This window comes from Mirounga angustirostris, unplaced genomic scaffold (assembly GCF_029215605.1).
Source record: "Mirounga angustirostris isolate CCGP_5_RB_7025 unplaced genomic scaffold, mMirAng1.0.hap1 SCAF_1, whole genome shotgun sequence".
Lineage (NCBI taxonomy): Eukaryota > Metazoa > Chordata > Mammalia > Carnivora > Phocidae > Mirounga > Mirounga angustirostris.
The window spans coordinates 183,090,901-183,118,654 of record NW_026991709.1 but is presented as its reverse complement, the minus strand read 5'-3'; the positions used below and the strand labels follow the sequence as shown (position 1 = coordinate 183,118,654).

The following is a 27,754-nucleotide window of genomic DNA, read 5'->3' as shown; positions in this document are numbered from 1 at the left end:
TCACAGGGGTTTTCTCCTCTAGTCTCTTACTTATATTTTTATACAAAATATATTAAATATATTAAAGATTTTTAAAGATTTCATTTATTTACTTGAGACAGAGAGTGAGCGAGAGAGCGGAGCGAGCACAAGCAGGGGAGCAGAGGGAGAGGGAGAAACAGACTCCCCGCTGAGCAGGGAGCCCGATGCAGGGCTTGATCCCAGGACCCTGGGATTATGACCTGAGTCAAAGGCAGATGCTTAGCCAACTGAGCCACCCAGGCGCTCTGGTTGATTGCTTTTTCAGCTCAAAAATCATCTTCAGGCCAAAGAGGCCCATCTTGGGGTGGCCTGGTTTTGGCCCCTCAAATCCTGTTAGGGGAAGAATTTTATCCTCTTTATTTATGGAGCATCCACTTAGAACAACACTTGGTACATAAGGAGTCCCCAATAAAATGTGTTGAATGAATGAGTGAATGAATTTCCAGGGGTAACTTAAATGACGAAGGCTTATTTTCATCTAAAGAACAACTTATCTACCCATTAAAACATGTCTATCTGAGCCTCCTATCTTGCTACCCTCCTGCCAGGTAACATAAACCCAACCTCCCAATTTGAAACAACTCGGGTGAAAAGCCAAACAAAAATACACATTTGGATTCTCAGCAGACAGCGATGTATCTCACCATGAAACACATGTAATAAAGAAACAGGATAGGGGAAGAATTCTCCTGCATAGCCCTTTACAAGTTTTCCCTAAAGCAGTGGTTCTCATCATGTGATCCATGGACTCAGCACCAGAACCCCACGGGCACTTGCTAGACATACAAATTCTTGGGTGCTACCCTAGACCCCCTGAATCAAAAATTTTGAAGGTGGGGACCCACAAATCTGCAAGCCCTCCAAAGGACTGATGCTCACTCGAGTTTGAGAACTACTACCCTGAATGAAGACATGAAATTTTAGAAATTTAACTAGGCACGATTTTACTCTTTTGGCTTACAAGTTAAAAACACAAATCTTTTTGGTTGGTGAGAAAGCCCTTAAACAATATACAGCAAATCTTGGGGCGCCTGGGTGGCTCAGTCAGTTGAGCCTCCAACTCTTGATTTCGGCTCAGGTCATGACCTCAGGGTTGTGAGACTGAGCCCCACATCTGGCTCCACGCTGGGCATGGAGCCTGCTTATAATTCTCTCTCTCCCTCTCCCTCTGCTCCTTTCCACCCCTCATGCTCTCTCTCTCTAAAAAATAAAAATAAATAAAAAAACAGCAAATCTTACCCTATCATCCTAATGAAACTGTCATTTTGGCTAGCAGTTGTACAGTAATGAATCTAACATTTTAAATAGATATGTGTGTGTGTGTGTATATATATATATATATATTTTTTTTTTTTTTTAAGTAGGCTCCACACCCAGCATGGAGCCCAATGTGGGACTTGAACTCACAACCCTGAGATCAAGATCTAAGCTGAGCTCAAGAATCAGACACCTAACTGACTGAGCCAACCAGGTGCCCCTAAATACACTTTTTAGAATCAAGGTTTGGGGGCGCCTGGGTGGCTCAGTTGTTAAGTGTCTACCTTCGATTCAGGTCATGATCCCAGGGTCCTGGGATCAAGCCCCGCATTGGGCTCTCTGCTCAGGAGGAAGCCTGCTTCTCCCTCTCCCACTCCCCCTGCTTGTGTTCCCTCTCTCTCTGTCTCTCTCTCTCTGTCAAATAAATAAATTTAAAAAAAATTTTTTTAAATAAAATAAAATAAAATCAAAGTTTGTATTTCAGGGCTACCCTGGACTACTTATACATAAAACTGAACAACCACATCTACTTTAATCCTAATGTTGTGATGGTTTCAGGGAGCAGTTCTGATAATCAGCAGGAATCTGCAAATTAAAAAATGACAGTAAAATGTCCTATAAGAAACCCTCGAAGGATAGAAAAACGTGAATGTGTAACAGCCCTGCATCTAGAAATTTCACAAAATGTCTTTACCTGAAGCTGTTTCTTTAATGGCTTCTAATGAAGTCGATGCATGTGTTAATTAACTATTAAGTGCAAATATGAGTACTTATAAGATGCACTTACTAGCTCTTCAGAGCACAGGAGCACTCGGTTGCTCCCCAAGTCTAGAGAACTTGGAGGGCTGGGGTCCCCAAATCACGAAGTCAACAGTCCCCTCTTAATACACCCAGGCTCTCATTACCAAATTTTGGAGACAAAAACTATGCCCACAATATGGCTCGAGGACAGTTTATATAAACAAGTCAGTGATATTAATTGCTGGTTTTGACCTAAGTGTTACATACATATTGTTTCACTTTTACAACAGCCCTAGGAAGTTTAGGTCTATCCCCAGTTACAAGAAACTGAGGTCCCGATAGACAAAGTAACCTATCTAAAATTGCACAATTCATAAGAATAAAGCCTGAACTGAATCCAAGTAGCTTTCAATGCAAGCCTTACTTTTTCTTTTTTTCCCTATCACACATATGGTTCCCTTGAGCTTCTAAGACAGGCCCCAAATAAAGGCACGTTTACTATAAGACTGAGAAAGATATGCCTAGGAAAGCCTTGAACACAAACTTCATTTACCAAGAAATGGTCTCTGGTGAACCCAGATTTTCCCCTTTCTCCCCTTCATCAAGGCTCTGAATCACAGCTGTAACTTTCTAACAAAAACATATGTGAACCACACACTCAATATGAGCAGAAGAATTCCACAAAAAGGGGGAAAATATTAAGAAATGTCTGCACTGGTAGCCATGATAGAATTTTAATTTGAACATTTTCTAAGACCAGATTTCAGCTTATCAAGCACTATGCAAACCACATGCAGAGGCCACACAATGCCTGCATATATTCCCCAAGCCTGTCACTTTTTTTGCCCCCTCTGCCCAGGATGTGGCCCTTGGGAAATCCAAGCAGAAACAACAGAGCTCTGATAGGCCTCTTGGCTCGGCGCTCGGGATGGAACATTTACCGTAGTGGAGATGACAAATCTGAGGGAAGTTTCTTTCTTTTTTTTTTTTTTTAAGATTTTTATTTATTTTTTGACAGAGAGAGAGAGACAGCGAGAGAGGGAACACAAGCAGGGGGAGTGGGAGAGGGAGAAGTAGGCTTCCCACCGAGCAGGGAGCCCGATGCGGGGCTCGATCCCAGGACCCTGGGATCATGACCTGAGCCGAAGGCAGATGCTAAACGGCTGAGCCACCCAGGCGCCCCCTGAGGGAAGTTTCTGATCAGTATTCAGTACATATGTTCACCACTGGTCTCTGTGAACTGCAGCACTAAATGCAAACAGCAAGAAGAATTTGTATACAAGTTTGTTTGTTTTGTTTTTATTATGTTATGTTAATCACCATACATTATATCATTAGTTTTTGATGTATACAAATTTTTTTTTAAGTGTCAGTTTAAAAGCCCTCAGCCCAGTTAGAGGCCGACTCTCGCCAGCCTACCTCTTTAAAAATACACACACACACACACACACCACCCCCAAACCAGCTCTTGGATGCACTCTTAGACAGAAAGGGTTTTCACAGTTGAACTTAGTGCCTTTGAAATGAGGATATAATGGAAACCAAGTAAAGCCCAATGCCACCATAGCCTTCTGGGTCACTGCTGTAATTTGTCACAGAGCCATGTACAGGCTACCCCAGGAGACATCTCAGCCACGATGCTCCTCTCACTTCCAAGAATCACCTGTGTGGCCTTTTCGCTTATTCTTTCATGGCTCTTGGTTCCCCTCCATCTATCCCCTTTGCATTCTTCAGGAACCAGCTTAAATGTCGTCTCCTCTGAGAGGCCTTCCCTAGCTCAAGATCACCCAATCATTTGCTAGCAGAGTACTTCACCTAAAATTATTTTATTTATCCATCTCTTCCAAAATCTCAATTCCTTAAAAGCAGGGACCTTGTTTGTGCTGGCACAGAGGAGCTCTCTAAAGTCTTGGTCTTTCATGCATGCTTATCGAAGAAATGAATAAATAAGCACCTCCCTTTTGCACTTTCATTCCTCAAAGCTTGGGCTCTGCATATGGTGGAGAAACCTTCTTCCTTAGATCCTGAATGGCAGGGCTTCCCCACTTGTAACAACGATGGAAGGCACTTGCCTTCCTAGAATACTTTCGAGCAAAATCTGGAGCAGAGACACTGAGAGGAGGGGCCTAGAAGAGGCAGCCCACCCAAGTTCAGGAGCTCCATGCCACACTTGCCCATCTGCCTCAAGCCTCAAGACTGGATGGGCTCCTCCCTACAGTTCGGGCAGAGCAGGGCTGGCTTTCAGTCTTTGCTGCAGTGTATGTTGTAGGACCAGGAAACCAGAAGACATAATGCCCTTAGGCGATTCTATCCAAACCCGATGAGTCTTCCAGGCTGGACTTTTCTCCTGAACACCACCGCCGCTCCCCGCCCCCATATAGCTGACCACCCCTTGGACACTGCTACTTGGATATCTTGCAGGTCTCTCAAATTCAAAACATGCAAAACTTGCCTAAGGTCATACTGATAGGAAGTGACAGGTTGATTTCAGGTTTCCAAGACACCAAAGAATATACACAGTCTTTCCCCCTCATTGATGGGAATGCCTATAGGAGGGTAGAAGGGAGGGTGTGACTGTACTGATTTGCTTGGGTAAATGCACCTGAGGGAAACGAGTTCGAGAGCAGACATGGTAGTGAAGACTGTCAGTAAAATGCTTCCTCCCATTAAAACCTGGGAATTGTTAATTTCAGTGTTAGCTGCAGATTTCATAGACAATGATGGGCTTAGAGTTGTTTCAAGACATTCAACTGACTACAATTCGATGAGTTTTGGGGGAAGTTGGTACCATCTGAACAGCTCTTAATCGCTTGCTTTGCTTTGTCAGAGTCTCAGTTAATGAAAGGTCTTCCAGCACAGAGGATGAGGAGGGGTAGAAGAAGGAAGGAGGTCACCGATCCACTGTTTTCTTGTAATCATCCTCAAAGGAAAATACCACTTCTCAAGCAACATTGTCCAAGTCCAGCTGGCTATGTGTTCCTGCCTCATTTCTTTTATGTTTTAGTTCACCAACACAAATAGGCTTAGTTAGCCCCATCTCTGAACAGAGAGAGTTGTGCTGCCTTTAGGAGACACAGTTCACTTGCAGTTTGTTTGCAAGCTTCAACTCTTTCCCATTTTAAGACACCGTTGTTCCCAAACAAGCACCAGCCCCAGGTATCAACCCAGCCCCACCTGCCCAGGGACACCCATCCATCCTTCTCCATGGGAGGCTCCAACCAGACAGGCTGTCCTACATTGCCTCATTTCTACATGCTTCCTTGGGATGTTTTGGACATCAACACTTGTCAAGTTTCTCCTGCCCTTGATCTTCTCTGGTTCTAATTCTCTTTGTCCAGACAAATTATTTTGAATTGGACTTTTTTTTTTTTTACTTATCTAACTTGGCACCAAGAATTTGAATGTTTGACAAAAGAGTCAATGAGGTTTATGTGGTTTAAATTTAGGAATGCTATTCTAGGTCAGTTTACTTTTTTCAACAGTCATCTTAATCTGTTCCTGGGAATTCCTGTGCATTGCAATGCATTACTAGGTAGAGATCTACTTTCTAATGGTACAAGGAGCATTGGTGTTAACACTTTGTAGAAAGGTGCCTATATGGTGAGCTAAATGTGTCTCCTCCAGGTGAGTTGTGCCCTAGATCCCATCTCATTCCATTCTGCAGATATGCACTGTGGGCTATTTCTCATATTTACCTGCTTTTCCCAATCCTCCTTCTTTTCCTCTTAGACTCAAAACATGGCTTTCTAATACTGCACAAACTCCGTTGTGGCCTTCCCAAATCCCCAATCAATTAAAAATGGCTCTGCCTGGCTGAATTTTCGGAGACCTCTGCTGAGGTTAAGGATCAGCCACAATTCATCTCATATTACTTTCTCACAAATACTGGGTAGGACACTGATACAGAGAATTTCAGGAGATTTTATAAAAACTCTCATTCTCATGGTATTAAGTCAAGCTATGTTCTTATCAAGGTCTGTGTGAAGAGATGATTTCTAAGCTTACATTTGGATAATAAGGTGTTATTTTAAATAACCTAATTTTTTTAGGTGTTAACTGAATATTTTTTTCTGCCCCATGAAATGTCACCAAGTGGTTAGCATTCAGTGGCATGCCAAGGCCAGTGAGGAGGTGCTTTTGGAATTTACCAAAATTCTAACTTAAGGGAGAAGGGTCTTGGTAAGCCCCTAAGATAAGCAATACTAATGACACCTAGTCCTTTAAAATGCAATTGTGTGTATACACTGAATTGGATTCAAATGACTAATTTTGTTATGTGAATTTTAGCTCACTTTTTAAAAATCACAATTGTGCAATGTACAAAGTCAGTCTAAACAAACCAAACTCTGATGATGATGCTTTTTCATTCACGTGGGGATCAGCCTATCACTATCACACTCAATCACAGAACCTCCAAGGTATGCCTTTGAATCATGCTCCCAAGCTAAATCATAATAGATCTGAAACACCTTCACACTCCCTCGATGATTAGATCTTAACTCATCCCATTCTAAATACTACTTGCATGGGAAAAGGGGATTTCAAAATCAAACAACTACTGAACTTTGAGCTCATTAATGTGGAATGAACCTTCACGTTTCTTGTTCAGACAGGGCTAATGTATAGATTTGGGACTATCTGTCCCCTCAATACAGGATCTGATAGGAGGTTAGCATTGATGTTCTTATTGATTAACAAAGGGAAATTCTTGTGTAGAGAGATTATTTCCTTATCTGTACTATATTTCTGTGCATGAATTGTAGTTTTAGCATAAAACCTTATCCTGAGCCCATGAGCTAACAAATTCTTCTCTAAAACTACAAACTCTGACTGTTTGTAACAATATGCCTTTCAGGGTTTTCTATTTAACAGTTCAAGAGGTCCAAACTGAGTTCTCCAATCAAATTTTTTTCCAGTAGATGTAATGAAAATATTAGCACTTTTGCTACGTCTTGCCAAGGAAACCATTAGTAGATGGTACAGAGGCAAGCTTACATCCTACCTTGCTTTGCAGATGGGATTTAAAACAATATAATCTTTATCAAATTGATGGCTCTGTCTAAAAGGACCAAAATTTATGTGTGTGTGTGTTTTTTTAAATAATCTGAAATAGCAAACCATGGCAACTGTTGACACGAATGAGCAAAATCTAAGCAGTATTTTTTAAAGCCTCACTGGACTATTTAGCAACTGTTCCAGAAAGAATAAGGAGCTATACCAAAGCCTCTGTCTTCCATGTAATTATCCAGGCTCCATTTGCTGATTAAAAAATTGTGTACTGAGCACCTCTTAGGTGTCATGTGCAGTGCGACAAATGGAGAAGCTGTCAAATATGAGCCAAGGTCCCCAGTTTCCACAAGCTGGGAAAGAGACAGCATTACAGTAGAATCTGCCAAGTGATGAGGGCCAAGGGAAGCTTGGGGTATTAGGAAGAAACCTGGTATAGCTTTACATGGAGTGAAAGATGAGGAGGATTGAGGCATGGGAGGAGAAAGGGGAGATTCTAGAAGGACGAAATGGAAGTGCAAAGATCCTAAGACAAAGTAGGTCAGACAGCTCCTTGCCTTTCTGTTGATTCCAGTACAATGAATGGGTGGGTGGAGAGAGCAGCAGCTGATGGAACAGAGAAAGCAGGAGGGGCCAAGTACCACAGGGTCCTAGTGACCATGATAATGAGTTTCTGCATTTTATTTTCATTTCAACCGGAAGATATTGAAGGCCCTGCTTCAGGATGCTCAATTTGCCTTAAATCCAGTCCTATAATTCCATCTTCACTAGGCATAAACAAAAATTTCCAAAGGGCTGTCCCCCCAACCCCCGACCAAAAAAAAAAAAAAACCTTCCATACCAAAACCGCCTGGGGGTTCCATTCATCATTCCAAGTGAACCACTGTCTCAGCATGGCAGCAGGATAAACTGAAGACTTGGCAAAGGATTTGAGGAGTTGACAGCTCATTGATCAAACATGAAATGTGTTTGCTGTAGTTACTGTAGATGGTGCAGGAATGTCTATCCCCAAAGTATGACCAAACCTTAGACATAGGAAACTTTTCTTCACTGCTGACTGGCAGGGCTCCTAAGGCATAAGTTTGAAACGGAATCTTCCATCTCACACTTCCAAATTAAATATTTCATTACTCATATGCTTCAGGGTTGATGCTGTGCCAATTGGAAGCACTTTGTAAATAAAATAAGCAATCAAGATGGCAAAGGCATTCCTGGAGAACAGAGTTATTCAAGCCACAAAGATAAAAGATATTTTGCTAGCCATGGATTTCAAATTTCCCTCTCAAGTTCCTTTCTCAGTAAAGCCTTTGCAACTACATCAATAGCTGAACCAGAGGAAATCAAGTCAATAAGATACTGATAATTAGGAGGCCTGTAAAAACACAAAGTTGTGGTCATGCCAATCCAACCCGGGGCTTGTGATTGTGTGAAAAATAGAGAAACCAATAGGTACAAAAAATTAAGCACCATTTCACAAAGCACCAATGGACACATATAAAAAAGTATTTCACCATCAAAGAGTACAGCATTGGACACATTTTACGTATGGCCTATTTATTAAACCCTATAAATGTAACCCACTTTCTGTAAGTCAAAAAATAATCTTTAGAACCAGTTTGACAAAACCAATGCTGTTCCCACAACCATTCTCCAACCTGAGGTTCAAGACTGTGTCAACCACTGACAGATGAGACTCATCCTGGTTTTTCCTCTCTTAAAAAAAAAAAAAATTCAACCCACTTAAATATGGAAATTAAAAAAAAAAAGCAGATGAAGATAGTGAGGATCAGAAGAGGAAGAAAGTCAGCTTTTGCTGGAATAAGTATCATCTGGCCACTTGCAAGTCAAAGTGAGGCATCTGGGCAGAGCTCTTCTGTTTCCGAGGAAAGAGAGATAATGTGGTCAGAGGAGGAGGCATGGGTGTTCACGGATAGAGGAAAGAGTCTTCTCATACATGGAGTGAAAAGAGCCTGGCTAAGAGATGCCAGTTCCTCATTAATTCAGAAAAGTTTTATCTTCTTAAAAATAAATTTGTGAAGAAGTGTTCAATCAATTGCTTCCTCTAATTAGGGCTTAAGTAAACAGTGAGGTTGGCAAGTGGGTTACTGGTAATGCAGAGAAAAGGAAAAAAATAGAAGGAAGATAAATTCAGAAAAGAGGAAGGGAAGGGAAGAAGAGTAGAAGGATGAGAGTAGAGAAGAAGGAAAAGAAGAAATAAGAGAAAAGAGAGAAAGAAGAGAAAGCAAGCAGGAGAAATAGCCAGAAGATAGCATTGCATTCCTTCTGGCAGCTTCCAAAGAGACCTTGGCATTCATTTCAACTAGCCCTTCCTTTAGAGTCTCTTCTTCCCCACTGAACGCTAACTAAAGTATCTGAAGAATATGAAGAGTAAGGAAGGAGGGTAAATCCAGCACAAGATGGGTAGAATAATTTCCAACCCACTTGCTCTGTCTGTCAAAGCTCTATGGGATCTGTGGCCTTAGAGAGGAAAATCTTCTGTTTCATAAGAGTTAACAAATTGTTTTAATTTAAGTAGACCCCAAAAGATGAAAGATGCACACGCACCCCCCTCAGCTTTGGCAAGACAGAAATTAAGTTTAAAGCTAGTGAGTCATTTTCAAATAAAGATAGATGGAGATAGATACGTAATATACATATTACACATAATAGGTCTCTGTCCTTTTTGTGCGAGAGAAATGTGCTATGCATTCACATCACTATCTCTCCATTTTTTGCAAGTATGAAAAAGGATGAGAAAAAGAATATTATTGCAGCCTGACACGTTTCTTAAACCAATCTCTGAGGCAGAGGCGGTTAGTGACATGCCAAAAATGAAAACCTTCTCTTTGTTTCCAGTCCAATGCTTAATACACTGTATTACAGAGTCCTCAAAAGTTTTAAGAAAACTCAACCTTGAAGCTGTGTCTTTTGCCAAGTCTCTGTCTTTAAAAGCAAGTTGATTCATCCACCTCTATTCCTACTTCTGAGGTCTCTTTCCATCCTTAAGAGCTACTGGGAAAAAAAAAAAGGATTGGAGGACAAAATAGTTAACCCTCTTTTAGAAACACCATAGATGAATTTGGGGAAAACAGGAGTCTTACCATATTTCTTTGCCAATATCCACTATTAGCAAGACCAGATGTAATAGGTTCCTTTCGATATTGTAACCATTAGCTATGTGTTTGAGCACAATGATGCCCAATTTTGCCACTTCAATCAGCAAATAAGAATGGTGTTCATTTCAGATGTTGCATGTAACAGGTTAAAAATTCACCATATGCTTTTGACAAGCAATATGAGAAGAATATGAAAAGCTCTAATTTACTTATGGCTTTACATCTTCTGTATTAACTGAAACACTAACTGTAACTGGTATAAATCAGGGCACACTTGATACACTCTTGCCTAGAAGTACCTGGTGTGCTTTAAGCTATGAGGAATAACTGTGTCCAAAACCAGGGACCTTCTGATCAAAGCTACTCCACAAAGTCTCCTTCTTAATGAGAAGATAGTAAACTGTGGCACATGAAAGCCTAAGTTTTGCCTTTTCAAAGTTCTCTTTTCTAAATCACTTTGTCATTAAAGAAGGTATACTAAGAAGTCATTCCCCAAGATCTCATAAGCCTTTTGAGGGTTGGTTTAAAAAAGCAGAATGTTACAGGAAAGACACATAAGGCATGACTGAAAAGATGAAGGCTTACAGCAGGTACGTTTAGAAGATCCTTTTTTTTTTAAAGATTTTATTTTTAAGTAATCTCTACACCCAACATGGGGCTTGAACTTAAAACCTCGAGATCAAGAGTTGCATGCTCTACTGACTGAGCCCAGCCAGATGCCCCAGAAGATCCTTTATTTTGAGTATCATTTTCCCCCTTACATTTTTAGAGTACCTGGTAGTTTCTAGAATGTCTCAACACTATTACCCTCTTTGAAGCCTCCACACCCTATGAGGCAGACAATGCAAATAGATACCATCACTCTCATTTCACTTAAAAAGCAACTGATTTTTAGAGAGACTAGGTTACCCAGGGTCACATATTGAGTCAAATGTAGCAGGAAAACTTGAACCAATGTCTTCTAATTGCCAATCAGGCACTTCTTTCAACTACACACTTCCTGACTAATGGCTCCATCATGACTATGTTCCTCCTGGACGTCCATAGACACAGACCATCTTAGAATCCTACCCTCCTGCCATCTCTCTAACTGTTGCTTTTTCTCTCTGCTCACTCTCCTTGCTCTATCCCCTAAATATGGTGTGGTGATTAATTTGATGTGTCAACTTCACTGGGCTAAGGGATGCTCAGATAGCTGGGAAAACATGATTTCTGGGTGTGTCAACAAGGGTGTTCGTACAAAAAATTAGTATTTGATTCAGTAGACTGAGTAAAAAAGATGGGCCCTCGCCAATGTGGGTGGGCATCATCCAATCTATTGAGAGCCTGAATAGAACAAAAAAGGCAGAAGAAGGGCAAATTCCTTTTCTCTCCTCCTGAGCTGGGCTGTCCATCTTCTCTTGCCCTCGGGCATCCATGGTCCTGGTTCTTGGGCCTTTGGACTCTGGGACTTACACCTGGGGCTGCCCGAGTTCTCAGATCTTTGGACTCAGACTGCATTATGCCGTCTGATTCCTGGTTCTCCAACTTGCAGACAACAGATCATGTGAGTTCTCAGCCTCCAGAGCCACATGAGACAACTGCTGTAATACATGTTCATGTTCATGACCTCTACGTAGATGATTTTCAAATGACTGATTCCAATCTATACCCTGAACTCCAGCACCACAGTCATTCAACAGATATTCACCAAATGCCAACTATATTCTTGTCATGGTGTTAGGTTTCAGGAACAATATTAGAAATTGGAGAAGACAAGTCCCTGCCTTCATGGAACCTGCAGTCTTGCAGGGAAGAAACAATTACTATAAACTCCATCATGTCGTGGTCATGGGACAGAACAGATTCTTTATGAGTGAGTAGTCAGGATCAATCTGAAAATGACTTCTGGAGGAAATGAGGTTGGGAGCTAGGCTTCTTTGAATATACTTTACTTTGGAGGTTTTACTTGAAAACATCTTATTTAAATGTAAAACAAAATTGATGGCAAGCCCTAAAAATAGAGACTATCCCAAATAATTGAAAACTTGGCAATTTGAGTTTATATCCATAGGAAGGTATTTCTACTGACAAAAAGCTCTATAAAAAATACTTTAAATATTCCTATCCCTAGTATGAGCTTGTGTCCCTCCAAAATTCCTATGTTGAAGTCCTAATCCCCAGTACCTCAGAATGTGACTGGATTAGGAGGCAACTAAGGTAAAATGAGGTCATATGGGTGGCCCATAATCCAATACGACTGGTGTCCTTATAAAACGAAAGGATTAGGATACAGAAATGCATGCACAGAGAACAGACCATGTGATGACATAAACCAAGAAAGCAGTCACCTGCAAGCCAAGGAGAGGTCTCGGAAGAAACCAAATCTGCTGGTACCTTGATCTCGGACCGCTAGCCTTCAGAACTGTGAGAAAATAAATTTGTGTTGTTTAAGCCCCCCAGGCTATGGCGTTTTGTTATGGCAGTGCAAGCCAACTAATACAATCCCCGTATTTGACTCTCAGAGCACATCTCCTTCATGACCCTTATCATACGGCAATTTACCCTTGATGATGTGATTTTAGATCTCCCAGGCCACACACTCTATGAGGACAGAAAGAGGGTACAGTTGGCAGTTGTGGTGGTTTCAGAACACAACGTGAAAATTCGCTCACACTCCTTCCACTGAAAGGTAGGGTCTATGTCCCACCCCACCCCCTTTACTGGGGGCTTTTGGACACTACAACCCCCAGAATATGGCAGAAGCGAGGCTGTGCTGGTTTTCAGGCTGAGGGCTTAGAGACTTCTGGTTCCTGTCTCCTGGATACCCATTCTTGGACCTTAGCCACAATGCAGAGAGAAAATCAGGCCGTGTGGAGAGGCCATGAGCATGCGTTCTGGCTGATAGACCCCGCGGAGGGCCGAGCTCACTAGCAGCATCCCGTGCCAGCCGTGTGAGTTAGGAATCCTGCAGGATGGATCCAGTGGCAGCTACCATCTGAACTGTAACCACAGCACAGACCACTAGCCAGAACAGCCTCTAAATATGAGCGATAATAATAAAATTTAAAACACTATGTGTAGGGACGGTTTGTTATGTAGCCAGAGATTACCTGAAGAGCACTCTATAAATAGGTGCTCGATGAAATTCTTTCTGGCCTATTTCTACACATGTTGTCCATAAATGCTTTGGGATGTCTCTGGAACCCTTAGCAGGTGAACACTGTTCACCTAATGGTAAGCTCTCCACCTAAATGTACATTCAGGAAAGTCAGAATTAGACAAATAACCCTACTGACACTTGACCCCGAATAGAGGCAAATCACTCAAAAATGCAAGAATGAGAGAAGTTCTGCAGACAAAAACAGCTTTTCAGGACCCATTCCTCTGGCTTATGAGCAAGTTTCTTTCCACGGTCATTGACTGAAACCCTCTTGTATATACATGGTCACAAGGATTTTGATAATGTTTTGATGCAGTGTCACCCTGTCTTCTGCTTCCTCTCCCAGTCACCCCAACGCTATCAAAGCTGCAACCATCACCATGGAAACGAGCCTGGGAAGAAACTCAACATTCTTGGTCAAACCCTCTATGCTGTCACCCACAGAGGATGCTGGAAGGAGAGGCTTGTATTTAAGTAAGAAATATTTTTTTCTGATTCTGAGAGACACTCATTGCTTTCTCCCATTGTTTTCTCCCTACTAGGATGCAAGGGAGATTTAAAAAAAAAAATGAAAATAAATGAAATTTTCCTTTCTAACTGACTTCCAAAATAATACTGAGGATCTACCTTGTGGGAACTACTGAAACAAGCCATAGAGAATCCTAAGCCCCAAGGATTTTTGAGCATTGGGCTGATTCCACCACCAATGATGAAGGATAACAATAGTTAAATGCAAGGCTTCAGAGTCAGACAGACCTCGGTTCAAGTCCGGATCCCATTACTCAGCAGCTGAGCAAATCCATTCACTTATTTATATAGTCACTCAACAAATATATTTTGGGTACCTGTTAGCTCATGGATGCTTTGCTAAACACTGAGAAAACTTTGAGATGCAAAACAGACAGTCCTGGAATGGGGACCTCATGCCTACCACATACCACCAGGCACTACTCCAGCTGCCAGGAAAACAAAGGTGACAACACCTTGGCTTTAAGGAGCTTTCGTTCAGGCGCCTGGGTGGCTCAGTCGGTTAAGTGTCTGCCTTTGGCTCAAGTCATGATCCCAGAGTCCTGGGATCAAGTCCCACGTTAGGCTCCCTGCTCAGCGGAGAGCCTGCTTCTCCCTCTCCTGTGCCTGCCTCTCTGCCTACTTGTGCTCTCTATCTCTCTGTCAAATAAATAAATAAAATCTTTAAAAAAAAAAAAAAAGAGCTTTCATTCTAGTGGTGGAGACACAGGAAAAAACATTTAAATAAAATGACATTGTTATAAGAGCCATGAAAGAGACATGATGACACATGTGAGGCTAAAGCAGAAAAAAAAGTAGAGTCTCAAGAGAGAGAGGTGGGGGGGAGGCAAACCCAAGAAGCCAACTATTAATGATAGAGAACTGATGGTTAGCAGAGGGGAGGTGGGCAGGGGATGGGTGACATCGGTGATGGGAATGATGGAGCGCACTTGTCCTAAGGAGCACCCGGGGACGTATGGAAGTGTTGAACCACTATATGGGGCACCCGAAACTAATATTACAGTGTATGTCAACTAACTGGAATTTAAATAAAAACTTTTAAAAAAGAGAGAGTGGGGCGCCTGGGTGGCTCAGTTGGTTAAGCAACTGCCTTCGGCTCAGGTCATGATCCTGGAGTCCCGGGATCGAGTCCCGCATCGGGCTCCCTGCTTGGCGGGGAGTCTGCTTCTCCCTCTGACCCTCCTCCCTCTCATGCTCTCTGTCTCTCATTCTCTCTCTCTCTCAAATAAATAAATAAAATCTTAAAAAAAAAAAAAAGAGAGAGCGCAAACAAAATAGAGTCTTTCTTTAGGGCAGTGGTCAGAGCAGGCAATTTTGTTTAAATTTTTTAAGTCTTATTAGGTTCCCTATCTGGAAACAGGCATGCTACCACACTGGCTTGTTGCAAATTAACCCATGCAAAGCATGTGTATCATGCTTGGCATGCAGGGATGTTCAGTAAATGGCAGCCAGTGTTATTATTAATATCATCTAGGAAAGTATATTGGGTGATTTTGGGGAGCGCAATCCACCATGGGCCCTGAGCCCTGCTTGGCCCTATAAATCATGCTAAGCCCTGCCCGCTCTTTCCCCCAGCCATCACTCAGGGTTGTGTTTGCAGGGAGCAATCTGGAGGGATAAGATCATGTCTCTCTCCAGGGCAAAGAGGTTTACCATAAAATAGGAAGGTTCCCCAAGCTCAGGGTTCCTCGACTTCGATGGAACCCCAGTATGCAGAGTATCCACATGGGCCCCTTGCAATTGACCTCTTGGGATTTGGGGACCTTAGAGAACTAACACAAACGTAATGTTCATGCTGCATGCCGTGCTGTGAGTGATTAAGTCCTTTACCCCCGACCCAAGAATCACATGACTTTTGCCAGCACGCACAAAATGGTAATAGGCCAATGTATTAGCTTGTAAGAAGGGTAAAAGCCCAGATCCTGACAGTGTCCCTCAAGAATCTCCAGTGACCTTTGTTTAATACAGGTGAGTCAATCGTCAGTCACTTCACCCTTGACATGGTAGTTTCTTTGGATGACAGTTCTCAGGTAACATCATGAAACACACTCATGTAGACACACAACACACAACACAACACAACAACAATCCAAATCATCCCAAATTTCTGTAGACCACCACCACTGAGCCTGACAGTTTCTTTTGTTCCTCATCACTGGAGAATTATTACACGTATTTGTTCTCCCAGAAAGTCAGAAAGAGGAGGGGCAACAAACCTTTAAAATCAGCACACAAGACAAAGGATGGTGACAAAGGTGTAAGACGAAAAAAAAAAGAGAGAGAAAGAAAGAGACGGTCAAAGGACCATAAAAGCAAAGAAGGTGGCCGATTTGCAAATATTGTATAGTATATAGATTTGTTCTCAAAATGGAGACCTATCTAGGAAGAAACATGATCTCATATAAGTTTTAATCAGCAATGCTTTGCAAAAAGGCATTCTGTCAAGGGCATACCACTTTTATCAGATGGTAAAAATGGTGTATAGCAATCTTCTATAACCCAAGTAAAAATAAAAGATGCACGGGCAAAGCAGTTATAATTTTTGCAGGGTCATAAAGGTTTTCTTGTACCCTTAAAGCATTTTCTTCCTTCTCTCCAGGCCTTTTTATTTTTTATAAGAGCCAAGATATAAGTTTAATTTGCTAACTCTTGTTATATATATATATGGCAAACGCTCAGAATTTGAAATGCATCTTTAATTAAGTATACTGCTGGGAGTTTGGAAATTCCGACTGAACCAGCATTTGTCTATTTCCTATTAAATGCAAAAAAGCAACATGGCCTTCCTTCCTCATTATCACTTACTCCTAGGAGTCACGTGCACATTGCAGGGACTGAAACAGCAGGTACAAAGACATGCGTACACATACAAACCACAGTTTCAGACACACATCTTATTTGTTTAAAACAAGAAATCACTTGGGGGAAAGGAAGCAGATTTATCACTTCACCCAGGTACTACTAGCCATGCTGTGGAATTATTTCATATCAAGGATAATCCCATCAATGAAATATTTATGTACACTCATTATAGGAAAACACTCTGTTTTATAACCAAGATTTGGGGTAGCTTAAGTAAAAAAGCAGGAAGAGTTTAGGTTGTAGAATTCATTGCGGTCTGGATTTATAAATTTAGTCAACTAAAGCCAGGACAGTTCCCACATCAGGGGAGACGTCCTTTGAGCAACCAGAGGTGCTAGAAGCAGTTTGTTAGAATGTTCAAAAGTTGTGTGTGACAATTAAAGGGATGTGAGACTGAGGTCTCTCTCTTCTCTAAGGCCTCTGAAAACAAAACAAAATAAAGAATGGATTCCAAGAGGGCATCTTCTAAACTAAACCATTCGTGCTCCTTGGGATTGTTTTAAATGAAAAGCATGCTCCGGTCCTCATCATTGGGGCTGATGTATCAGGCACTATTTTCCCAGGGGTGACGTACTCCGTCAGATGCAGGACCAGCCTGCAAACTGGGAAAGTCTCTTAGGACACAGAAGGCATCATACGGACTGCCCTACAGGCCAGAGAATTGTAATCCCAAAGAGATTTGTGTAATCTCCCAGTTAGAAAACCCGCAGACTCCAGAATACACAAGGCTAAGAACATAATATATTGTATCTTGAGAAACTGCTCTGAGAGGAAAAATAAAAATAATAAATTCTTCTCTACCCAGGATTGATTTATCAGTCACTTACCTCAATGTGCAAGACACAAAAAACAAAGGGAAGGGAGAGCACAGCAATTAGGCCAACACAAAGACAGACTATCTTATTTCACAGAGTGGTAGGAACAGTGGGGAGCTGCAATTCTTCCTTGCTACCTGACTCTGAAATCCCCAGCTCTTTAAAATCACTTAATTGCTTCTCTTTGCAGGGAATGTTTACTTCTCTGCTCTGCATTCTCTTTCCCAGAGCCCTGCTCAACAATTCATGGGGTAGAGTTTCTAATAACTCTTCTTCATGGGACCCGAGACAAATGAAAAGGATAAACCTACATGCCTTGAGTCCACAAGGAGGGCCCACTATGTATCAGGCTTTGTGTTAAGGGACAGGAGTTTAATAAAAAAAAAATTAAAAATTAAAAAAAGGATCCTATTAACCATAGCATGATTTAGAAAGAGGTTTTGCATACCAAGTCTCAAACATTTTACTGATAACTTTGGTTGCAATAACTGAAAGTCAAGTCACACTAGTTTGAGCAAGACAGAAATTAATCAGTGAACGTGGTAAGCAGAATAATGGCCTCCCCAAAGATGTCCATGTCCTGCTCCCCACAATCGTCACCTTAGATGGCAAAAGGAATTTTACAGATGTGGTTAAATGAAGGGCCTTGAGATGGAAAGGTTATTCTGGATTACTTTGAGGGGCCAATCTAATCACATGGATTTTTTTTTTTCAGTATACAGTTATATTCCAACGACACACAATATTACATCAGTTTCAGGTGTACAATATAGTGATTCAACTTCTCTACATTCTCTGCCACGCTCACCACAAGTGTAGCTACCATCTGTCACCGTAAACACTATTATAATATCACTAACCATCTTCCCCATGCTGTGCCCTTTATTCATGACGTATTCATTCCATAACTTGAAGTCTGTATTTCCCTGTCCCCCTCATCCATTTTGCCCACCCCCTCGCGCCCCACCTCCCCTCTGGCAACCCTCAGTTTATACTATTTATAGATCTGATTCTGCTTTCTGTTTCTTCATTTGTTTTGTTTGTTAGATTCCACATATAAGTGAAATCATACGTATTTGTCTTTCTCTGTCTGACTTATTTCACTTAGCATAATACCTTCTAAGGTCCACCCATGTTGTTGCAAATGGCAAGATCTCATCTTTTTATGGCTGCATAATATTCCATCTCTCTCTCTCTCTCTCTCTCACACACACACACTCTCTCTCTCTCCATCTTCCTGACCCACTCATCTATTGATGGACACTTGAGTTACTTCCATACCTTGGCTACTGTAAATAATGCTGCAATAAACCTAGGGGTGCATATATCTTTTCGAACTAGTGTTTTCATTTTGAGTAAATACACTGCAGTGGAATTACTAGATCATGTAGCATTACTATTTTTAATTTCTTGACAAACCTCCACACTGTTTTTCACAATGGCTGTACCAATTTACTTTCCCATCTACAGTACACAAGGATTCTTTTTTCTCCACATCCTTGCCAAAACTTATTACTTCTTTTTTATTTTAACCATTCTGACAGGTGTGAGGTGGTATCTCATTGTGGTTTTGATTTGTATTTCCCCGATGATTAGTGAGGTTGAGCATTTTTTCATGTGTCTCTTGGTTATCTGTATGTCTTCTTTGAGAAAATGTCTAGATTGGATCCTCTACCCATTTTTTAATCAAATAGTTTGGTTTTGGGGGTGTTGAATTATGTAAGTTCTTCATATATTTTGGATATTAACCCCTTATTGGATATATCATTTGCAAATATCTTCTTCCATTCAGCAGGTTGCCTTTTTGTTGTTGTTGATGGCTTCCTTTGCCGTGCAAAAACTTTTCATTTTGACATAGTCCCAACAGTTTAATTTTGCTTTTATTTTCCTTAACCTGGGAGATATAACTAGAAATATGCTTCTACAACTGAGGTCACAGTAATTACAGCCTATGTTCTCTTCTAGATGGTTTCAGGTCTCACATTTAGGTCCTTAATCCATTTTGAGTTTATTTTTATTTATGGTGTTGAAAAGTGGTCCACTTTCATTCTTTTGCATGTAGTTCTCTAGTTTTGCCAAAACCATTTGTTAAAGAGACTGTCTTTTCCCCCATTGCATTTCTTGCTTCCTTTGTCATAGACTAATTGACCACAGAAGCATGGGTTTATTTCTGGGCTCTCTATTCCATTCCATTGATCTATGTGTCTATTTTTTTAATTAATTAATTAATTTTAGAGAGAGAGAGAAAGACCACAAGCAGGGGAGGAGCAGAGGGAGAGGAAGAGGGAGACAAGCAGACCCCCACTGAGCAGGGAGATCAACACGTAGCTTGATCTCAGGACCCTGAGATCATGACCTGTTCCAAAATCAAAAGTCAGATGCTTAACTAAGCCACCCCGGCCCCCCCATCTATGTGTCTATTTTTGTGCCAGTACGATACTGTTTTGATTATTATAGCTCTGTAGTATATCTTGAAATCTGGAATTGTGATACCTGTAGCTTTGTTCTTTTTCAAGACTGCTTTGGCTATTTGGGGTCTTTGGTGGTTTCATACAAATTTTAGTACTATTTGTTCTACTTCTGTGAAAAATGCTGTTGGTATATTGATAGAGATTGCATTGAATCTATAGATTGCATTGGGTACTATGGGACATTTTAACAATGTTAATTCTTCCAATCCATGATCATGGAGTATCTTTCCATTTGTTTGAGTGATCTTCAATTTCTTTCATTAATGTTTTATAGTTTTCAGAGTACAGGTCTTTCACCTCCTTGGCTAAGTCTATTCCTAGGTATTTTATTATTTTTGGTGCAATTGTAAATGAAATTGTTTTCTTAATTTTTCCTTTTCTTGCTTTATTAATAGTATAAAATACTATCAATTTCTGGGTATTAATTTTGTATCCTGCAACTTTACTGAATTCATTACTTCTAATAGTTTTTTGATGAAGTCTTCATGGTTTTCTTTGTAGAGGAACATGTCATCTGCAGAGAGTGACAGTTTAATTTCTTCCTTACCTATATGGATGCCTCTTATTTCTTTTCCTTGTCTGATTGCTATGGCTAGGAATTTCAGCACTATGTTGAATAAAAGTGATGAGAGTAGACACCATTGTCTTGTTCCTGATGTTAGAGTAAAAGCTCTCAGTTTTTCATCACTGAGGATGATGCTAGCTGTGGGTTTTTCATATAGAGCCTTTATTAGGTTGAAGTCTGTTCCCTCTAAACCCACACCGCTGGGAGTTTTTATCATGAACGATGCTCAATTTTGTCAAATGCTTTTTCTGCATCTATTGAGATGATCATAAGATTCTTTTTTTTTAATATATTTTTTTATTCTTATGTTAATCCCCATACATTACATCATTAGTTTTAGATGAAGTGTTCCATGATTCATTGTTTGTGCACAACACCCAGTGCTCCATGCAGAATGTGCCCTCCTCAATACCCACCACCAGGCTAACCCATCCTCCCACCCCCCTCCCCTCTAGAACCCTCAGTTTGTTTTTCAGAGTCTATCGTCTCTCATGGTTCGTCTACCCCTCCGATTTCCCCTGCTTCATTCTTCCCCTCCCGCTACCTTCTTCTTCTTCTTCTTTTTTTTTCTTAACATATATTGCATTATTTGTTTCAGAGGTACAGATCTGAGATTCAACAGTCTTGCACAATTCACAGCGCTTACCAGAGCACATACCCTCCCCAGTGTCTATCACCCAGTCACCCCATCCCTAACCTCACACCATTCAGAATGGCTAAAATTAACAAGTCAGGAAACGACAGATCATAAGATTCTTATCCTTCATTTTGTTTGATGTATCACGGCAATTGATTTGCAACTACTGAATCATCCTTGTGTCCGGGAAATAAATACATTTGATTGTGGTTAATGGCCCTTATAATGTATCTTTGAATGTGGTACTCACATGAATCCTTAAAAGAAGAAAACCTTTCCTTTCATAAAGACATGACAACAGAAACAGGTCATATAGATAGTAGCAATAGAAAACTAATACAGTACAAGTGATTAAAAAGTCAGAATTGACTTCAAATCTAGTCAGACCTAGTTGCTTAACCACTAGTTCTCAGCTGGAAACAATGTTGTCCCTCAGAGGACATTGGTAATACCTAGAAACGTGTCTGGTTATGACAGCTGGGTGGCTGGGGATCGTGCTACTGGCATCTACTAAGTAGAGGCTGCTAAACATCCTACAGTACATGACAGCGCCCTCCAACAAAGAATTATGCATCCCAAAATGTCAGTAGTTCTCTGTCTTGAACACCTTCTGTCTTTATATCTCGGCCTGGCTTGGCTTTATTCCCAGGTAAGACCCCCTCACGGTAGCAGCATGGCTGTAAAGAGCTTCAAGCCTACAACTTTCAATCTCAGAAATCCCTTCTTTAACAGATCTGGCAAAAGTCCTTGGATTAATTCTGATTGACTCGGCTAATATCACCCCCTGACTCCTAAACTAATCATAGTCAATCTGAGGATGGAGCACTAGCCTGACTGGCCAGGTTTGATCACATGCTTCCCCCGAGGACCGAAGGGGCTGAATCAGCTCCAGCTCCGCACAAACCATAATCTAACTGCAGAGAGTGGTTACCAAAAGGAAACAAGGTAAGAAAGGTGGTTTTTTTTTTTTTTTTTAAAGATTTTATTTATTTATTTGAGAGAGAGAAACAGCATGAGAGGGAGGAGGGTCAGAGGGAGAAGCAGACTCCCTGCTGAGCAGGGAGCCCGATGCAGGACTCGATCCCAGGACTCCGGGATCATGACCTGAGCCAAAGGCAGTCGCTTAACCAACTGAGCCACCCAGGCGCCCAGAAAGGTTTTTTTTTTTTTTTTAACTAAAAGCACAATGAGTTATTATAGAGGGTTTTATGAATACTTAAAATAACAACCATCTTCCATACACAGGTCTCCATACCTCCGATGCTATGATTCTAACTCTTTATTCAAGGTGCTTTTCAAGAGGTCACAATGACATACAACAGATAGGCTCTGCTGTCTGAGGTTAACATCATGAGTTTGGTCTACACAAAGTCTTTCTAAGAATGCTATGACCAGGCACTCATTTCTGTAACAGTAGAAGCAAGCTCTACAGAATTTCTGGAAGCATTGTGGCTGGATCCAAAAGAAAGCTTCCTAAGATGATAAAAAAAGGATTACTGTGAGAAGCTGATGCAATTCTCTTCATGGTACATGTTTCTAGAACCAATCTTTGATCAGTCATATCAATAGACAGAAGAAAGAGAAATGGCCTCAATGCCCCAATCCAAGCCCTGGGCTGTTGAGTCCTTGCTTTATCTTTTTACATCTACTTCCCGCATTACACTTTCTCAGCAAAGCGGAGGCAGTGCACTTTGGTTAAGCACTAGTCATGTGCCATGCCTTCAGATTTCTTTACATTTCCAAAACTGTGGTAGAAACAGTCAAAGTGACCTGTGATCAAGGATGATGTAAGTTTCTGAGCACATACTGTAGTCAAATTGCTGTAGGTTTCACAGACAAACATGACAGATGATCCCAGAAACTGAAATAACACTAAGGAGGACAACATAAAAAGTGAGTTGAACAAAATCCTCTTTTTTCATATCCATCTCTCAGAAACAATATATTTGTCATGTTTGTATTCAAGTTTTCCAAGTCAGATATTGCCAGGCATCCTTTACAAATTTGCACCTCTTCTTTCAAACAAGGAAGGACACAGTATTTTTCCTTCCTTTCTTTGTTTCGCCTTCCCTCTCCCCAAAACCACTAAGAGATATTTTAATTCCTTCTCCCTGCCCTTTCTCTGCTCCTCACTCCACCCTACATGCTGCCTTTCAGAATATCCACCAAGTAGCACACAACCCTACAAAGACAAGGTCATAGAGCAAATCACTAAATTGCTAGAGACTGAAAATGATTTTCTAAAAATCATTTGAAAAATAACTTTTAAACCAAAATATTATATATTCGGAGGAAAAACACGGGAAGAAACAGAAAAATACAAAGAATTCCACAAACAGCAGTCTATTTACATAAAGATAACCAGTATAAACATATTGCTGTAGATTAGTTCTAATGTATATCCACAAATGTACACATATATGCATATATAAAATACATACACATATATATGGCTTACTACATATAATTCCATTTTTATAAAACAGAGATAGTGTACTACATTTAATGTACATATTAAATATCTTAACAATCAATGGACTATTATATGCTGTTTTATAACTTGCTCCATACAACTTACACTACCCATCATGAACACCATTCTATACCAATTAATATTCTATGACATCATTGTTAATACATAGTATTTTATTAAAGATATACCATAATTTACCTACTCAGTCCCTTATTCTTAAATATGTAGGTTTTTGCTAATTTTATAATTGTAGCATCAAGTTTTAAAATGCTACTATTCAGCTTCCTAACTTTCTATAGTTTATTTAGCTGACCTGAAGAGTCCTCCTCCCCACCTGTGGCTGAGTAGTATTAACGTATTGCGAACAGTAGTTGAAAGTTTCCAGTCTCAATGTAGTCCTTGGGGAAAGCCATCAGAACGTGAGCTCCATGAAGGCGGGGATTTCTGCCACTTTCACTCACTGCTGTACCCCCAGTATGCAGAGCAGGAGACCTGGCACAGGGTGAGTGCACAACAAATACATCTTCAGGGAAAGAATCCGTCTCCCTCGTGAGAATGCAAACTCCATCCCTCCCTTTTCGTCCCTGAGAGGATGGGCAGGTGTATACAAGGCCACACGGTCCCATGGCGCTGGGGAGTGGGGACCTGTGCTGGTCACTGGGTCCTCTGCCCCATGCTGGGAAGCACCTTGTCTACCAGCTGACTCAGTGTGCCATGGGCACTGGACACTGACTGAAGTTGGCCCTGGGTGACTGTGCTCTGCTTTCCAAGCTCAGACTGAGCCCTGTACTCTCCTTTCTCAAGTCCTTCCTGCCTGAACGCTTTCAAATTTTGATGAACCATCTGGGCCTTGGTCCTAGCCTCCAACCAACCCCTGTCTTGGCCTAGCTGGCCTGGAACCCCCTCTAGGATGATACCTCATGCTCACTAAGGCATCCCCCATAGCAAGGTGGCTGGTCCTCTACTCAGAACCTTATTTATCCCCCCAAGGAACATGTCACAACTCTCCTTTCTTAGTAGGTGGGAGCCCAAGAAGCTCAGAATTGATAGGATCTCTCGGCCTCTCTCTCTGCCTGAGTTCAGTGTACTGCTATTCTTAAGATACTGCCAACCGGTCTTGCATGGGGCAACCCTGTATTATAGCCTTCCCAGGGCTTCAGGGATTGTGAGGCCCAAAAGCCCTGCTGCTGTTAGCCAAGACGTCCGCTAGCACCCCAAATACACACATTTTGGAATTCTGACTTGGAGAAAGGGTAACACACATAGGTACACTGACTGCCCCCCCGCCCCAATCTTCTTCTCCTTTCCCACACTCCACTAGGCCTGAAGGCCTGGGCTCATCTTACTCCACCTCCTCTGAGGCAGAGAATGACCTTCCTTATAATTTATCATCCAAACCAGAACGCATCTGAGAGAGAATAATTAGGCCAGGACAATGGACATGAACTGGAACTGTCCCAGGCAAGCTGATAAGTGTGGTCACCTTCGTTATATTAAACCTGACACTCAGGCCCAATGGACCTAGTTCTTGATATGCTAATGGAGGCTTAAGGGATTTAGAAAATCTTATTTGGTAGACAAAAAGTTGAACACTGATTTTTCCTGCCTTCCTGCTTCAAGAATCTTTTTTTTTTTTTTTTAAGATTTTATTTATTTATTTGACACAGAGAGAGAGATAGCGAGAGCAGGAAAACAAGCAGGGGAAGTGGGAGAGGGAGAAGCAGGCTTCCCGCTGAGCAGCGAGCCCGATGTGGGGCTCGATCCCAGGACCCTGGGATCATGACCTGAGCCGAAGGCAGACGCTTAACGACTGGGCCACCCAGGCGCCTCCTGCTTCAAGAACCTTAATCTCCTGAGGCAAACGGTTGTCTCTAGGTGACAGAGAAGGTGGACACACACAGATACAAAAGAGAAAAGCATATTAATGAACCCCAAATGATTCACCGTCTTATTTATGCTATACTATACTAAGCAATGTAGCAAGGAACATCCATGTACACTTGCTCAGTGAATTTCTTGCTTTTGTTTGTTTTTCATTATTGTGTTTAAAGGAAGTGGGCTTACAAAAGACTTGGAAATTACTGAAGAGGCTTGAGGGAAAATAAAGCCCATACTGAAAGCCTAATGAACAACTTGCAATTTCCAACTGGCCATAGTGTTTCTCAACTCTGGGCTTCTGCTCATGCTGTTTCTTCCTCCTGAAACGCCCTCAGTGAAACCATCTCACTCTGCCCTTAAAGCTCCTGCCCTCCACAATGAAGCCTTTTTTGACTGCCCTCCACCCCCTCCCCCAATCTCCCCACTCATAGTCAGGTGCTCCTTCCATAGGACTCTACAGTTTAATGCATAGTGAAAGTACTTTCCACAGGTTGAGAACTAAGTCAACCAGTTTGTGCAATGATCTAGAGAAGGAAGTAGAGCATCCTCATTTTGCAGATTAGGAAACTGAATTTAGCGAGTTGTGGTACATGTAGTCTCACCCCGGTGTACTCAGCAGTGTCCACCCTACCTAGTCTCTTCTGGGGTTCTTGTTTTGTTTTGTTTTGTTATTTTTAAGGGTTCAACGACCTATTGAGCATGACAGCTCTTGCAAACAATTGCGGAGCTGATGAACGCAACGAACCACCTTGGACCCATCTTCTTTCTACCTGGATGCTAAACTCTTTGATAATAAAGACTAGACTTTATCTAAATTCCAAAATGTTAGCATGACATGAAAAAGCCTCAAGAAATTCTTACTAAATGTTAGCCAAGTGTCACAGGAGCAAACACACTTCAGCCCTCCAGATGGTCACCTTTCTGGAAAGGAAGAGGAACATCACCATGTAAGTTTCCAAGCCACTTGTTTCTAGAATTGGATACTTGTTGGGTGGGGGAGGTTAACACTTGAATAGTACCATTGACTTTACAGATGCAGGAGTAGGTATCCACTGTTGTAAAGCGGGGGGGGGGGGGGGGAGTGTAAAAGAGTTTAGAACTCAAAGATCTCTGAGCAGGCACAATGACGGTAGGACATCCCTGATGGGATGATGTTGTCTGGAATGTGGTCACTGCTCAGATGGGGAGGGCAGGGAGGACACTAAGGGAAAAACAACCTTAGAGTCTAGACTAGTAACCAGTGCTCAGCAACACCTAGACGGACTGAGAGGAGGGACAATTCAGGGCAGAGTCTGTTAGTAGTGAACTCCCCGATAGCACTACAGATACAACAAAGAGAGAAACTGTGTGAGTGTGGGTGGGTGTGTATGAAGGGAAAAAAGCTACATCACCAAAAGCTTTAATACTGGACCTTTCACACAGAATGTCCAGCACCTGACGCTCCCCCACCCCAAGGTGGCTTTAAAGGAAAGCTCAGAATCTCCAAATGGCAGAAACAGCAGGGGTCATATCTTGGCATGTCTGACTGTTCTCAAAGTTTCTGCACCCCCTTTACACTCTTCAAAATTATTCTCCCCAAATGATTCTCCCTTTTCCCTGCTCACAGTGTTTCTCATGAAGGGGAATGGATTCTGTAGATCATAGCAACTTCAGCCATCATAGGTAATAAATACTGGGATCCCTAGCTCTGCAACACATACCTCCTCTTTAAGCAGTGCTTTCTCATTAATGTTGGGAAGTAACAACAACGACAACAAAAGAATGACAAAATTAGTAATTTTGACATGTGAGCTGCACATCATAATCACAGTTTTGGTGAAGAACTTATGCTAAAGTGAGAGCAATGAAATCCTAATTACAGAGGAGGGCCTCATTAGCACCTCGAGGATTTCATCTTCACTGAGATGCACTGTGAATGTCAGTGAACTTTGTGTGGAAAATTAGCATGTTTTGGGATTAGAAAAAGTGAGAATTTGCTAGATGTATCTGTGAACGTATATGTTATAAAAATCCCATCTTTGCAGACACCCCGTTATTTCAAACACAGTAATTTGATACGCCAAGGGAAGCATCAACAATGAGAAGCCTGCATGGACAGGTTTAATTAGCCCGAATGCTGTGTATCTTTGAAAAGACAATGCATGTATTAGAGCCTTCTTCCGCCCCAACCAGGCTTTATAAAAGCACATGTGTTTGTACATAAATCACTCACATTGTCCTGTCAACATTATGATGTAGTGG

The 27,754-nt window shown here is 41.4% G+C and overlaps 1 protein-coding gene across 13 annotated transcripts in view; it reads right to left on the bottom strand.

Annotated features, from left to right (window-relative positions):
- The window catches only part of MAGI1 (membrane associated guanylate kinase, WW and PDZ domain containing 1), a 618,082-nt gene that overhangs the window by 317,875 nt on the left and 272,453 nt on the right, over positions 1-27,754 (bottom strand). The gene's annotated exons all lie outside the window — the stretch shown is intronic.